Below are 14423 nucleotides of genomic sequence, written 5' to 3' on the forward strand. Positions count from 1 at the left end.
CTCAGTTATTGAGTTTCAAATTCATACCAGGGTTAAGGATTATCCTTTTCAGTTCTCTGAGTTCCTGTTAATTTCTACTTTCTCTGTGTGCTCAGAATGGGAGCAATCTTCAGTGCCTTTGATGAGAATTTGGTGTTTAGCTGTCCTGGATTAGGGTACTGACTTGGTCTTTTGTTACTTCTGTGGTTGCTGAATGTCCTTGTGCCAGGTAACCCTAGCTCACCCTGAGTCTTTCCTGGTTAGGTGACTGCCACATTTTGTTTCCTGAACTTCCCTTTCAATTCTGTGATTTGGGTCTTCCCCATTCAGTATGTCAGAAATTTCTGACCTATTTACCAGGGCTCAAGCTGACTTTCTTAATGGGACCCCTACTTTCATTGTCTAGGATTTTGTCTGTTTTTTTGTATGTTTTTGTTTTTTGGGAAGATGTAGCCTGAATAGAAGAGCTTTCTGATTTTTTTTTTTTGGAGGGGGGAAGTTCCTTTATTATTGTTCAAACTAGCATTTTTTTCCTAAATCATTCCTGGAATAAAAGTAGGAAAAGTAGATTCGTGAGAAATTTCATGTGGCCATCTTAACCAGAATTCCCACTGAAACACTTATCATGCACAAATGAGCTTCTGTATTTCAGAGAAGATTGCATGGATGTAAGATAGTAATAGTATATATCATTAATCCCATTTTACTGATGCAGAAACTAAAATGTAGTGGTGACTGGAATTGGTTTTCATTATACAAAAGGACATGCATGAATTAAGAAAAAGAAATCAGGGCTCTTTATTCCCTGGTTAATGTTTAACTACCCTACAGGGAAAGGCCTACACCTCTCTTGGGATGTTTGTTTTGATTGGTATCCTCATCCTAATTGAGAGTACATGTTTGCTCACATCACCAAAAACCCACTGAATAATTGCAGACCCCTCTGGGGACTAGTCAAGGCTAAAAATAGTGTGTATTTAGAGGTCAAGATAGATTTACTCTGGCAGTACTGCCTCAGGTCCAGGGTCTAGATATTTCTCACCAGTCCATTTCTTTCATTAAAAAGTCTGGAATAACTTGCTCTTCTCTTTAGTTACAAGATAGTAATTCTTCAATATTTCAAATCTTGATTTCACTTAGAATTGCTTTTTTTAAAGGGTAAGTGGCATTGGCTGAGAGATCTATAGTTTCCTATCATTCCAAACAGAATAATGTCTATATAATATTTAATTTTCTTTGCCTATTTTGTGTATTATTTTCTATTTACCCCATCAGATATCTTATTTGACTCACCATATTTGCATTTTTAATTGGGTAAAAACCTTTAACACTCACTCTGAAGGTGCCTTGTCCTTTTCTGCTATATCTTTTTCAGGAAGAAAAAGCTAAAAATGGCTTGTGGTTAAAAGTAAAAGTAAAAAGTTTTATTTATCTCTCTCCCCTTTTCTTCAGTGCCCCTTGATCCCCATTCTTGAACTAGTAAGAAGCACAAAACCTGATAAGAAAATTACTAATAAGAAACAAAGTATTATAGCAGTATGATTGGATTCTGTAGATGAAGTTCCCCCCCACAGAAAAAGACAAGGGAAATTAAAAGGAAGAAATTATTATTCAGACTGACAGCAAATTAAAAAAAATATTAGCTTAAATCACTGCATTGCATGTGATTTATTATTGTGATCATTCATTTTCAGTTGTGTCTAACTCTTCATTACTCCCTTTGGGATTTGTTTGGGTTTTTTTGGCAAAGGTACTCCAGAGGTTTATCATTTCCTTTTCCAGCTCATTTTAAAGATGAGAAAACATCAGCTAGATGGTGTAGTAGATAGAACACTGGTCTTAGATTCAGGAGGATGGGAATTCCAATCCGACTTCAAACACTTGCCACTTATTGCCCTGCATCCAGAGCCATCTCCTGTTATCCTGATTCATATCTGGCCAGTGAACCCAGATAGCTCTGGAGGAGAAAGTGAGGCTGGTGACATAGCACAGCTATGTCACTCAAAAAGTCCAATTCACCGAGCATGGCATCACCTCTTTGATGTCGTAGTCTTCTTCAAAAATGGACAAAACATTATCATTATTAAAGATGAGAAAACTGTGGCAAATAGAGTTAAGTGACTTGCCTAGGGCCATAATCTAAGTGTCTTAGGCTGATCTGAACTCAGGAATATGAATCTTCCTGATTCCAAGGCCCAACATTCTATATACTGCAATACCTAGTTGTCCTTTGTTATCCTAATGAATCCCATTTTCAGTTCTATCAATTTTTGATGAGTCTTTTGTGTTTGTTAGCATTTCTTTTCTGTAAAATAAATACCTATCTCCTATCTGATTTTCATTGTATATATTGAGTAACTTTTGCTCCACTTTTGGGGAGACCTATACATGAAGTAACCTGACTTTAAAATAATTTCTCCTGTAAACTTTGAATCTGGGGAATAAGGAACCAAAGAATATGAGAAAAAAAGAACTAATCCCTTTCTCATTAGTGGTCCGGTTCTTCTAGGACTGACAGTTTCCAGAGCAAAGGGGCATCCTAGGGAGAAGAAAAGGGTCTGCCAGCCCCTTGAGAATAAAAGTGGTTCTTTATAATGTTAAATGTGTAAGATCTTATTTTAAAAGACATGATGCCAATCAAATCTGGTGGTTTAATCACTTTTGGGAGCCTGATACAAGTTTATTTAACTTTTCTTTTAAATTAAGTTTTCCTACATTTATATGAGTTTGAACTTCCATTTGTGTTATCCTGTCCATTGAGAGGAACCCACTGAGGAAAAAAAAAAACATAATATGTTTTATTTCCTGAAGAAGTTCCTGGAGAGAATTTTCCGAACTCCCAAATAAATGGTCCTTTGCATTGGAATGGGATCAAAGTATGTAGAAATATATAAAGTGGTCATATATCTTGAAGGGTTGCAGAAGAATGTGTACCCATTTTCTCATGAGGGTGAAGGGATGACTTGCAATTTTATCTCAGGTCCCTAATATCATATGAGGAGAGTTTCACCTATTTTGGGAAACTCATTTGGCATGAAAATTTTCCTCTTAGAGGGAAAGTTCTATTTTCCTATTTTTCTATTCTTTCTTTCCTTCATTATTTTCCATTCACTACCCCTTTCTCTGTTTGCTTGGGACAGGTCCTTTATAGGAACTGAGCAGGAGATAACCTCTAAAAATCTTGTAAAAGTACTTCTGGGGTGGAGCCAAAATGGTGGCATGAAGCTAGGAAATTCCTGGAGCTTTTCCCAAAACAACTGTGAATGAAGCCTCTAAACAAATCCTAAAGTGACAGAACCCATCAAAAAAATCAGTGAAACAACTCTTCAGTGAGATATCTTAGAAGAATTTCAGGAAAAGATCTTTTGTATGGGTAAAAGGGGAGTATTGCTCAGTGTAGACAGGAGATTTGGGAAGCCAGTGATAAGCTTTTAGTCACAGTACAACTAAGGTCTCAGTTTAGCTCCACCAACAGTGTGATTCCCAATCCCAGGTTAGAGAGAAAGGGTTTGAGCCCTCGGAAGCCAGTACAGTGTTGGATTATCCTAGTGCAGGGAGCAAACCAGGAATATCAGAAATATCAAAACAGAGAGCCAGGGACCAGAATGCTGGCCTCCAGCAAAAAAAGCTTGGGACTATAACACCCAGCACCACGGGAACAATGGTCAACTGACAATATGATAAAAAAAACCCCAAAAAACCCCACTATCCATTTACATCTACTATTCTGATAGGGGTGATGATAATGCCTTCTCAGAAGAGGAAAGCAGTGCCAGAATGCCTACATGTGAAGCTCCTAAATGGTTGATGAACTAACTAGTCTCAATTCCAAAAAAAGATCTTGTAAGAGCTCAAAAAGGATTTTAAGAGCCAAAGAAGAGAAGAAATAGAATGAAAAAAAGAAATGAGTCATGCAGGAGAATTATGAAAAAAATAATAGAAGAAAACAATAATTTTTAAAGTAAAATTGATGGGGCAGCTAGGTGGTAAAGTGAATAGGGCATGGACCCTGGACTCAGGAGGACCTGAGTTCAAATCCAGCCTCAGACACTTAACTACTTACCTGTGTGACCTTGGGCAAGTCATTTAACCCCATTGCCTTTCAAAAACAAAAAAGAATAAAACAAAACAAAAACAAATTAGGTAAGATTGACCATCTGGAAAATAAAAACTAACCAACTGGAAAAGTTAACTGAAGAAAATAAAACCTTAAAAACTGGAGTTGGATAAATGGAAAAGAATGACTGTGAGAAAACAGGATTCCATCAAACAAAACCAAAAGGCTGAAAAAAATAGAAGAAAATGTAAATTACCTCTTAGTAAAAATGACGGATCTGGAAAATAGATCCAGGAAGATAATTTATGAACTTATTGGTCTATCTGAAAGTCATAATCAGAAAAGAAGCCTAGAAAACATCATACTGGAAATTATCATGGAAAACTACCTTGATACAAGAAGACAAGAAGATAAAGTAATCCTTTATTTTTAGAAAAAATTTTATTTAGAGTTTTACAATTCCCCCCATTCTTACTTCCCTCCCCCCACCCCCTACAGAAGGCATTCTGTTAGTCTTTACATTGTTTCCATGATATACATTGATCTCAGTTGAATGCAATGAGAAATCATATCCTTATGGAAGAAAAATAAAGTATGAGAGAGCAAAATTGCATAATAAGATAAGTTTTTTTTTTTTCTGAATTGAAAGTAATAGTCTTTGGTCTTTGTTCAAACTCCACAATTCTTTCTCTGGATACAGATGGTATTCTCCATTGCAGATAGTCCAAATTTGTCCTGGTGGTTGCAATGATGGAATGAGTAAGTCCATCAAGGTTGATCATTGCCCCCATGTTGCTGTTAGGGCATACAATGTTTTTCTGGTTCTGCTCATCTGGCTCAGCATCAGTTCATGCAAATCCTTCCAGGCTTCCCTGAATTCCCATCCCTCCTGGGTTCTAATAGAACAATAGTGTTCCATGACATACATTTACCCTAGTTTGTTAAGCCATTCCCCAATCGAAGGACATTCACTTAATTTCCAATTCTTTGCCACCACAAACAGGACTGCTATGAATATTTTTGTACAAGTGATGTTTTTACCCTTTTTCATAATCTCTTCAGGGTATAGACCCAGTAGGGTATTGCTGAATCAAAGGGTATGCACATTTTTGTTGACCTTTGGGCATAGTTCCAAATAGCTCTCCAGAAGGGTTGGATGAGTTCACAGCTCCACCAATAATGTATTAGTGTCCCAGATTTCACACATCCCTTGCAGCATTGATCTTTGTCCTTCTGGTCATATTGGCCAGTCTGAGAGGTGTGAGGTGGTACTTCAGAGAGGCTTTCATCTGCATTTCTCTAATAAGTAAGATTTAGAGCAATTTTTCATATGACTATGTATCACTTTGATTTCTTCATCTGTAAATTTCCTTTGTATATCCTTTGACCATTTGTTGATTGGGGAATGACTTATGGTTTTTGAAAATTTGACTCATTTCTCTGTATATTTTAGAAATGAGTCCTTTGTCAGAAATATTAGTTATAAAAATTGTTTCCCAATTTACTACATTTCTTTTGATCTTGGTTACAGTGGTTTTATCTGTGCAAAAGCTTTTTAATTTAATGTAGTCAGAATTATCTAGTTTGTTTTTAATGATGTTCTTCATCTCTTCCTTAGTCATAAACTACTTCCCTTTCCATAGATCTGACAGGTAAACTACTCCTTGATCTTCTAGTTTGCTTATAATATTATTTTTTAATGCCTAAACCCTATATCCATTTTGATCTTATCTTGGTATAGGGTGTGAGGTATTGGCCTAATTTAAATTTCTTCCACACTAACTTCCAATTTTCCCACCAGTTTTTATTCAATAGAGAGTTTTTATCCCAATAGCTGGACTCTTTGGTATTATCAAACAGCAGATTACTATAATCATTTTCTGCTGTTGCACCTAGTCTATTCCACTGATCTACCACTCAATTTCGTAGACAATACCAGACAGTTTTGATAACTCATACTTTATAATATAATTTAAAATCTGGTAAGGCTAAACCACCTTCTTTTGTACTTTTTTTCATTGAATCCCTGGAAATTCTTGACTTATTATTTCTCCATATAAATTTACTTACAACTTTTCCTAACTAATTAAAGTAATTTTTTGGAATTTTGATTGGTAGAGCACTAATCAAGTAGTTTAGTTTTGGTAGAATTGTCATTTTATTATATTAGCTTGAGCTATCCATGAGCAGTTGATGTTTGCCCAGTTATTTAAATCTGATTTTATTTGTGTGAGAAGTGTTTTGTAATTGTTTTCAAAAAGTTTTTGAGTCTACCTTGGCAGGTAGACTCCCAGGTATTTTATATTGTCCCAGGTTACTTTGAATGAGATTTCTCTTTCTAGCTCTTTCTGCTGTATCTTGCTAGTCATACGTAGAAATGTTGAGGATTTGTGAGGGTTTATTTTATATCCTCCTACTTTGCTATAGTTGCTAATTATTTCTAGTAGTTTTTTAGATGATTTTTGGGGATTCTCTAAGTATACCATCATGTCATCGGCAAAGAGTGAGAGTTTTGTCTTTTCTTTCTCAATTCTAATTCCTTCAATTTCTTTTTCTTCTCTTTTTGCTGAAGCTAACATTTCTAATACAATAAGGATAAAGTAATCCTTGAAAGAATCTGCCAACACCCCCAGAAAGAGATCTCAACATAAAACCTCTAAGGAATATTATAGTTAAATTTCAGAATTTTCAGCTAAAGGAGGAAAAACTTCAAGCAGCCAAAAAGAAGCAATTTAAATACTAGGAAACTATAAATCAGGGGATACAGGACTTATCAGCTTCAACATTAAAGGATTTGAGGGTCTGGAATATATGATATTCTGGAGGTCAAAGGAGCTTGTATTATAACCAAGAATCAACTCCCCTGCAAAGTTCAGCATATTCTTTCAGGGGAAAAGATTTATTTTCAGTGAAATGGAGGACTTTCAGAATTACCTATTAGAAAGACCAGAACTGAACAGAAAATTTGATCTTCAAATACCAAATTCAAGAGATGCATAGAAAGATAAATGGAAGGGAGGTGGTTAATTAACTTTTGAGAACTGTGTTTCTTTTACGACAATTGAAAGGAACATATTTGGGCAGGTGTTATGGTGTTAGATAAGTGTCATGAGAACAAACTTTTAGCTCTTGATGGTTATATTCCTATTGGGTCAGTGGAAGGGAGAATACTTGAAAGGGGGATGTGAGTATAAATTGACTGTGATGTGATCAAAATTTTACCTCTTGAGTGTTGTATTTATATTAGGAAAGTTGAAGGAATTGTTCTAGAAAAGTGGACAGTTGAAAGGAATATACTTTGGCAAAGAATATGGGTACAAGGAAGGTATAAAACAATTAAGACATAAATGAGAGGATTATACTGGGAGATGAAGGCATCAGAGGATAAATAACACCATAGGATGAAGCTCAAAATCCTATTATAGTTAAGGAAAAGAAGGCAGGGTGTGACCACAATTTTACTCTTCACAGATTATCTCCAATAAGAAATAATATACATTCCCAATTTAGAAATTTATTCTGTTCTACAGGGAAGTAGTAGGGGGGAGAAGGGGGAAAGAAGGCAGCTGATAAAAGGGAATGGATAAGTAAAAATAAAGATAAAGTAAAAGTTTAAAAAATAAAATGGTAAAGGAAGAAGAAAAGGGAAGAGGACTGGTTGAAGGGAGAGCAGACTGAGAAATGCAGCAATTAGAGGCAAAACTTTTGTGAGGAATAAGGGGAAATAAAAAAGTACAAAGAGGGGGAAGATGGGAGGGAGGGAAATACCAAATTAGTAATCATAACTGTGAATATGAATGGGATGATGGCTCCCATAAAAAGGAAGTGAATAGCAAAATGAATTAAAAACCAGAATTCTAAAATATGTTGTTTACAAGAAACACATTCAAAGCAGAGAAATGTACACAGGGTAAAGGTAAAAGGTTGGAGAAGAATATATTATGCTTCCGCTGATGTAAAAAAATCAAGGATAATAATCCTCATCTCAGACAAAAAAGCAAAAGCAAAACTAAATCCAATTAAAAGGGATAAGGAAGAAGAAAGACATTGTAAAGATAAGACTAACTAATAGACCTATTTGTGAAATTTTTAAAAATATTCCTTATAATGTCTATCAATGACGAATGGCTGAACAAGCTATGATATATGAATGTTAATGAAATACTCTTATTCTGTAAGAAATCATGAGACTTCAGAACAGCCTGGAAAAACTTGAATTAACTGATGCTGAGTGAAGTGTGCAGAACCAGGAGAATCTTAAATACAGTAACAGTAACATTATGAGTTGATTATGATGGAAGCAACTTCTCTCAACAGTTCAATGATCAAGGATAATCCTGAGAGATATATTAGGAAAATGCCATACACATCCAGAGAAGAAACTATGAATTCTGAATGCAGAGCAAAGCAATATTATGTAAACTTTTTGAAACTTCTTTTATGTTTTTTCTTTCCTTCTTAGGGTTTTCCACCTTTAGTTCTAATTCTTCTTTCACAACATAACTAATTGTACATGTATAAACTGTATGAAATTGTCTTCTGCCATGGGGGGGGGAGAATGAAAGGTAGTAGAAAAATGTGAACTCAAAATCTTGGATGAATACTGGGGATGAATGTTGAAAACTATCATTGCATGTAATTGGGGAAAAAAAGAATTAAAAAAACCTTTTTACAATTTTCTTTGTTGAATCATCACAATCTTTAGGGCCACTAGTTCTGATAGATCTGGACCCTCTCAAATATCTTATTTTGGGGAGTTGTTTAAGAATTATGTTTGAGCCTCTCCAGAACTTTGCTGAATTGGTAATATGGACGAATATGCCAGATGTACTCCAGTGTATTTACTGAGGACAGGAATTATTTAACTTTTATTATATATTTGTGGTCATTATAGTAGGGGAAAATTCACTGAAAGGGCATGAAAACTCTTGTTTCTTAGTTCAAATCTAGTCTCAGATATTTACTAGCTGTGTGACCCTGGTCAAGTCACTTAATCCTGTTTGCCTCAGTTCCTCACCTTAATTGAGCTAAAGAAGGAAATGGCAAGTAATTCTCTCATATCTTTGACAAGAAAACTTCAAATTATGTCACAGAGTTGAATGCAGTTGAAACAACTGAACAGCAATAACTAAAGTTTGTATATATGATACCTGAATTCATCTCCTACTTAGCATTTTATTTTAGACCTACAGCTACATGTCTATCTACTTACTGGAAGTGGTGAATTGAATTAAGTAGTGAATTGAGAACACATTTAAAACCCACAAATACATTGGATCACAGCATGTTTTGTAATCCTTTTTTGTTCTTCTTTTATCTCTTTTCTCCTCCTGCTCCCCATATTCACTCTTTTGTGCTGTCATTATCATGAGGGCTAGTGAGAAGGGTCCCTGAAATTCCTCAGGTGGATTGCTCACAAGTCCAGTTCTTCCCTCTGCTTTGTTTTCACTGTCACAATACTATTGAGAACACTGAATGCTCAGAATTTGTGCACCCTGTCTTCCTGGTAAGGGGGAACATGAAGGGGTTGCCTGGAACCAGCTTCTGCTTTTGCTCTTTCTTTCCTATCCCCTTTCTCTTTAGTGCTAGCAGTCTTTGTACTGCTATCCTTTGTCTTCTTCCATTTATCAAAAGGTGTGTGTTTGTGTTTGAGTGTGTTTGTGTGCGCGCGCGCGCGTGTGTGTGTGTGTGTGTGTGTGTGTACTTGCATTGGAATTTCTCCTCTCACTGAAGTCAGATAAGAGTTTTATAAAGAGGTCAGGTGAAATGGGGGAAGGAGTGAAACAAGGGAAATGAATGAAAAATGGGTGGAATGTTGCCATGATACCTAGTTTAGAACAGCTGAGCCCTTAGAGGAAATGGGAGGGTCTTCAGGCAAAGTTCATGAACATCCATCTTAGTGATAGAAAGTTTTTTTTTGTGCACCCTGATTAACTGCCTTTCTCTGATGTGACACACCAAGATAAAATTAGATACTGCATTCTTTGACTTAAAACTTAATTAAAACTATATATCAAAAATGTAAGACCCTGAGCTTAATAAAACCTGATAAAATTATCCTAATACATTCAATTTCAATCCAAGACTCTCTGATAGAAGAGTGAGCAGCTGAGCCCATAACTAGATTAGAAACACCTCTTATACAATATTTATGATGCTGGCCTACTTGAGATACATGACTCCTGAGGAAGGGTCTGGCATTGTGATGAAGGGGAGATGTCAGCCTTACTTATTTGCAAATGGGAGAGGAGGGAGGGAGCAAGAGATCCAGACATGGTAGCAGTTCTAGCTGAGCATAAATGGACTAATGCTTTTTGTCTTTGTAGAAAATTCTTGGGTGAATGAGAATAGATATCCGGCCATCTTTATTTATTTCCTTTCTGGAGGATATGATATTGTTGCCTCCTTTAGAGATGGAAAAGAATTAGGTTATGTATTATATGCTAAATATATTTGAAAGGAAAGGTTCTTTTTAATGTCTAGGATCTCTGAGAGGGGCTTCCTTTCATGAGCTAGATCCATGTTGATTGAATTTTCCCTTCTTTGGATAGCAGTAGGGAAAGGGGAGTGGGAAACTACATCACAATTGGAAATTGGGAGCCTGGTAGAAGCCTATATCAGTAACTTAGTGATAGGTCATTGAGCTTGAATGAACTAGTTAGAAAGTGGTGATCCTATAATTAGCAGAGTGTAAACCAAAAATTTACAAGGTTAGAGCAAGGGAGCCGATTAGAGGGAAAGTTTGGGTTTCAGTGTTTCATAAATCGATGCCAGGATATAGGTGAAGAGATAACTGTCTTCAACTGATATCATCATTCCCATGCCCAGGTTTCTCAGCATCATTACAACTGTTTTGGGTCACTTATTGTAGTTGATATTTGTCACTAATGAATCTAAAGATTCACTAAATTAACTAAGACCTGGCACAATAATGGGATGGATTAAAACTTTAATGGCTGGTAAGTTAACAAACAAAACTCCTACTTTCATGGATATGATATGATTGAAATTTTTTTTTTGGCAAGGCAACGTGGTTAAGTGACTCACCCAAGGTCACACAGCTAGGTGATTATTAAGTGTCTGAGACCGGATTTGAACTCAGGTCCTCCTGACTCCAGGACTGGTGCTCTATTCACTATGCCACCTAGCTGCCCCCAGATATGGTATGGTTGACTGAGAAGTAAAAATAGTGCTTAAAGTTAAGACCTAGGTTCAAATTCTGGCACTGCCTCTACCTAGTTGTATGACCTTGGTCAAATAATTTCTCTTTTTCTTGTGCCCCCATTTTTCCATCTATAAAATGAGGATGTTAGAGTGAGCTGATTTGTTCCAACTTTGTTTCATGCTTCTGTGATTCTTATGGGCATTGCCACTTTAGTTTCTGTTTTAAAAATAAGACCCTGAACTGGGTTACTGATTGTGTTTGTTGTTGTTTTTGTTTAGTGGTGTCCAGTTCTTCATGATTCCATTTGAAGTTTTCTTAGCAAAGCTACTCAAGTGGTTTGCCCTTTCCTTATTTTGCTCATTTTGTAGATTAGGAAACTGAGGCACAAAGGATTAAGTGATTTATCCAGAGTCTCACAGCTAGGACCAGATCCAGATCTTTCTGACTGGAGGTCCAGGTGCTCTATCTGCAGTAAAACCAAGCTGCCCTTATTAGTGATTATGGCAAAGGGCAGTAAGTCATATGATTCAGGTCTCAACTACCCAGCTTTGGCTACCTGAATTGTAGGAAGGGATTTGGGAGATGGAAACAATAGTTTTTTTTTTCTTTTAACCTCAAGCTGTTGCTGGCAGTTTGTGATTTGTTTGGGCCACTTTCCAGTTTGTGCTTGTCAGAGACTGAGAGACTAAATACTGGATTATAGGCTAATAACCTTTAGGGTCAGAAGGTTGTTTTTTAATCTGAAGCAAAGTTGAGAATATTAGCCCTCTCATTCTCTGTATTGGGGTTGTAGTTATGTTCTTGGAGCAATGAAAACTGATCAATCTTCCTAGGGTCAACTGCACTCACTTGTAGATCCATCCCTCAGCCTGGTGCTTGACTCATTCTTATATTTAAATTTATCATTTCAAACTCTTGAATAATCCAAAAGTTTGTTTGAAGATTTTCTTCCTAATGAACAAAATTACAAGTGAAAATGCCCAGAATTGGGGGATGTCCACAACTGAATGGAATATCTAGTGCAAGAAACAGCAAGTAGTTGCTGATGCCTGTATGTGGGAATATGTATATATATATGTATATATATATATATATATATATATGTATATATATGTATATATACATATATGTATATATTATATGTATATACACATATATAATACTTTAATCTTTGTATGATCAAATAAATATTAAAGCTACTGAATATGTATTTTATTAACAAATGAGATCAATAATAAAAGAATAACTTGAAAATATTTTTGACTCTTCAGTCACAGGCAGATTCACTTCCATTGCTCATTATAACAGTGGATGACTTTGCTTCACTTCCAGAAACACAACTTCACCATTTACTTCACTCCAGAACTAATTAAAGATTTTCAAGAATTATCTTCATATTTCTCTAAGGATGAGTTAAATTCAGTGTCTCAGGAAATATTGTGTTAGTTCTTTTTCTTTTTTACTCTTTTCATCCATTACAGGAAACTCTTTTCAGAATATATTGAAAGCTGCCAACTTACTAGACTTCTTAGACTTATTTTTTTTATAAAATAAGTATTTATAATAAGATACAATTCTAACAAGACAGCTCTAACAATAAAAGACAGCTCTAACAAGAAAAGTTTTGTCTCATTCTCTTTTCTCCACTGATTCCTCATGTATTCTGATAAATCAAATTTAAAATCTGATAAATCAAAATTAATCAACACATACTTTCCTTGACTCTGGAGAGAAATGCTCATCTTAGTAAGAACTGTTACTTCAAACTGCCTGCCTAAACTACCTTTTTTTGTAACATTCCATTTGATTTGTTTTAGTTTTTTTTTTTTTGCAAGGCAAATGGGGTTAAGTGGCTTGCCCAAGGCCGCACAGCTAGGTAATTATTAAATGTCTGAGGTTGGATTTGAACTCAGGTACTCCTGACTCCAGGACCAGTGCTCTATCTACTGCGCCACCTAAATGCCCCCCATTCCATTTGTTTCTTAAAGATAAAATAATTGTTCATAGTGCCTGTAGTATATAGTGTGTCTGCAGTGTAGAGAGGAAAAACATAGTGAAACAGGTGTTACACTATCATTTCCTTTGGCCTCTGCCTACTTCCTATGTTTACAGTCATTTCACCCCTGATAGCATTTGAAAATAGGGTTGATTCTAAGTAATCCAAAGTGAGAAAATTCCCTCTCCCACTTTATTTCTTCATGCCAAAGTTATAGCTATGAACTCTCTACAGTTTTCATTTGGGAAAAATATTTTGCCACAGAGATCAAGATGAATGTGAATCCTTAATATTCAGAATGTTACTTTCATGACTGTCTACTTGACTATTTCTTGTTTCCATTTGATCAGAAGATCCCAATAATACAAACGCCCTTCTTTTAAGGATTTTTGGGGTAGGGGAAGGAAAGAAGATGCCATTATACTAAATTTATATATTGATATGTGTACATGTATTTATAAATGAATATTCACATGTACATCTGTAAATTTATCTCTCTATATAGATATACATATACACATTATATGTTTATATATGCATATAAATACATACATTTCCCTGGATTTCTAAAAAATGTAACAGCCCAGTAGAAGATGTCCCAAAGGGTTTGAAGATTGAAGCACAATAACCAAAGACATTCCACCTGGCTGGTGCAAAAAAAAGGATGAGTATGTGACAAAAGATGGAATATAGAAGACAATATGAAGATGTAATGGATGATTTTAATTACATGAAATTAAAAGTTTTTGCACAAACAAAATACATGTGGTTAGGATCAAAGGGAAGGGTAAATTGTTATAACAATTTTTTCTGATAAACATATAAAAGTCAAGATATATAGGGAGCTAATTCAAATATAAAAGAACAAGAGCCCTTCCCCAACAGCAAGAAAAATCCAACATTTATTAAGTGTCGACTATATTACTAAGCTCTGTGCTAAGCACTTTCAAAAACTATTATCTCATTTTATCCTAATAATGAACTTGGGAGCTAAGCACTATTATTATCCCATTTTACAGTTGGGGAAACTGAGGCAGAGATTAAGTAATTTGAACAGGTTCACATAGCTAGCAAATATCTAAGGACAATATATAAATAGTAAAGGATATGAACCAGAAGTTATCAAAAGAAAAAAAGGTAAGTTATCAGAAATCATATTTTTAATAATCCAAAGTATCACTAATAAAAAATACAAATTAAAACAACTAGGAAGCTATATGGCATAT

Source organism: Macrotis lagotis, chromosome 2 (assembly GCF_037893015.1).
Source record: "Macrotis lagotis isolate mMagLag1 chromosome 2, bilby.v1.9.chrom.fasta, whole genome shotgun sequence".
Taxonomy (NCBI): Eukaryota; Metazoa; Chordata; class Mammalia; order Peramelemorphia; family Peramelidae; genus Macrotis; species Macrotis lagotis.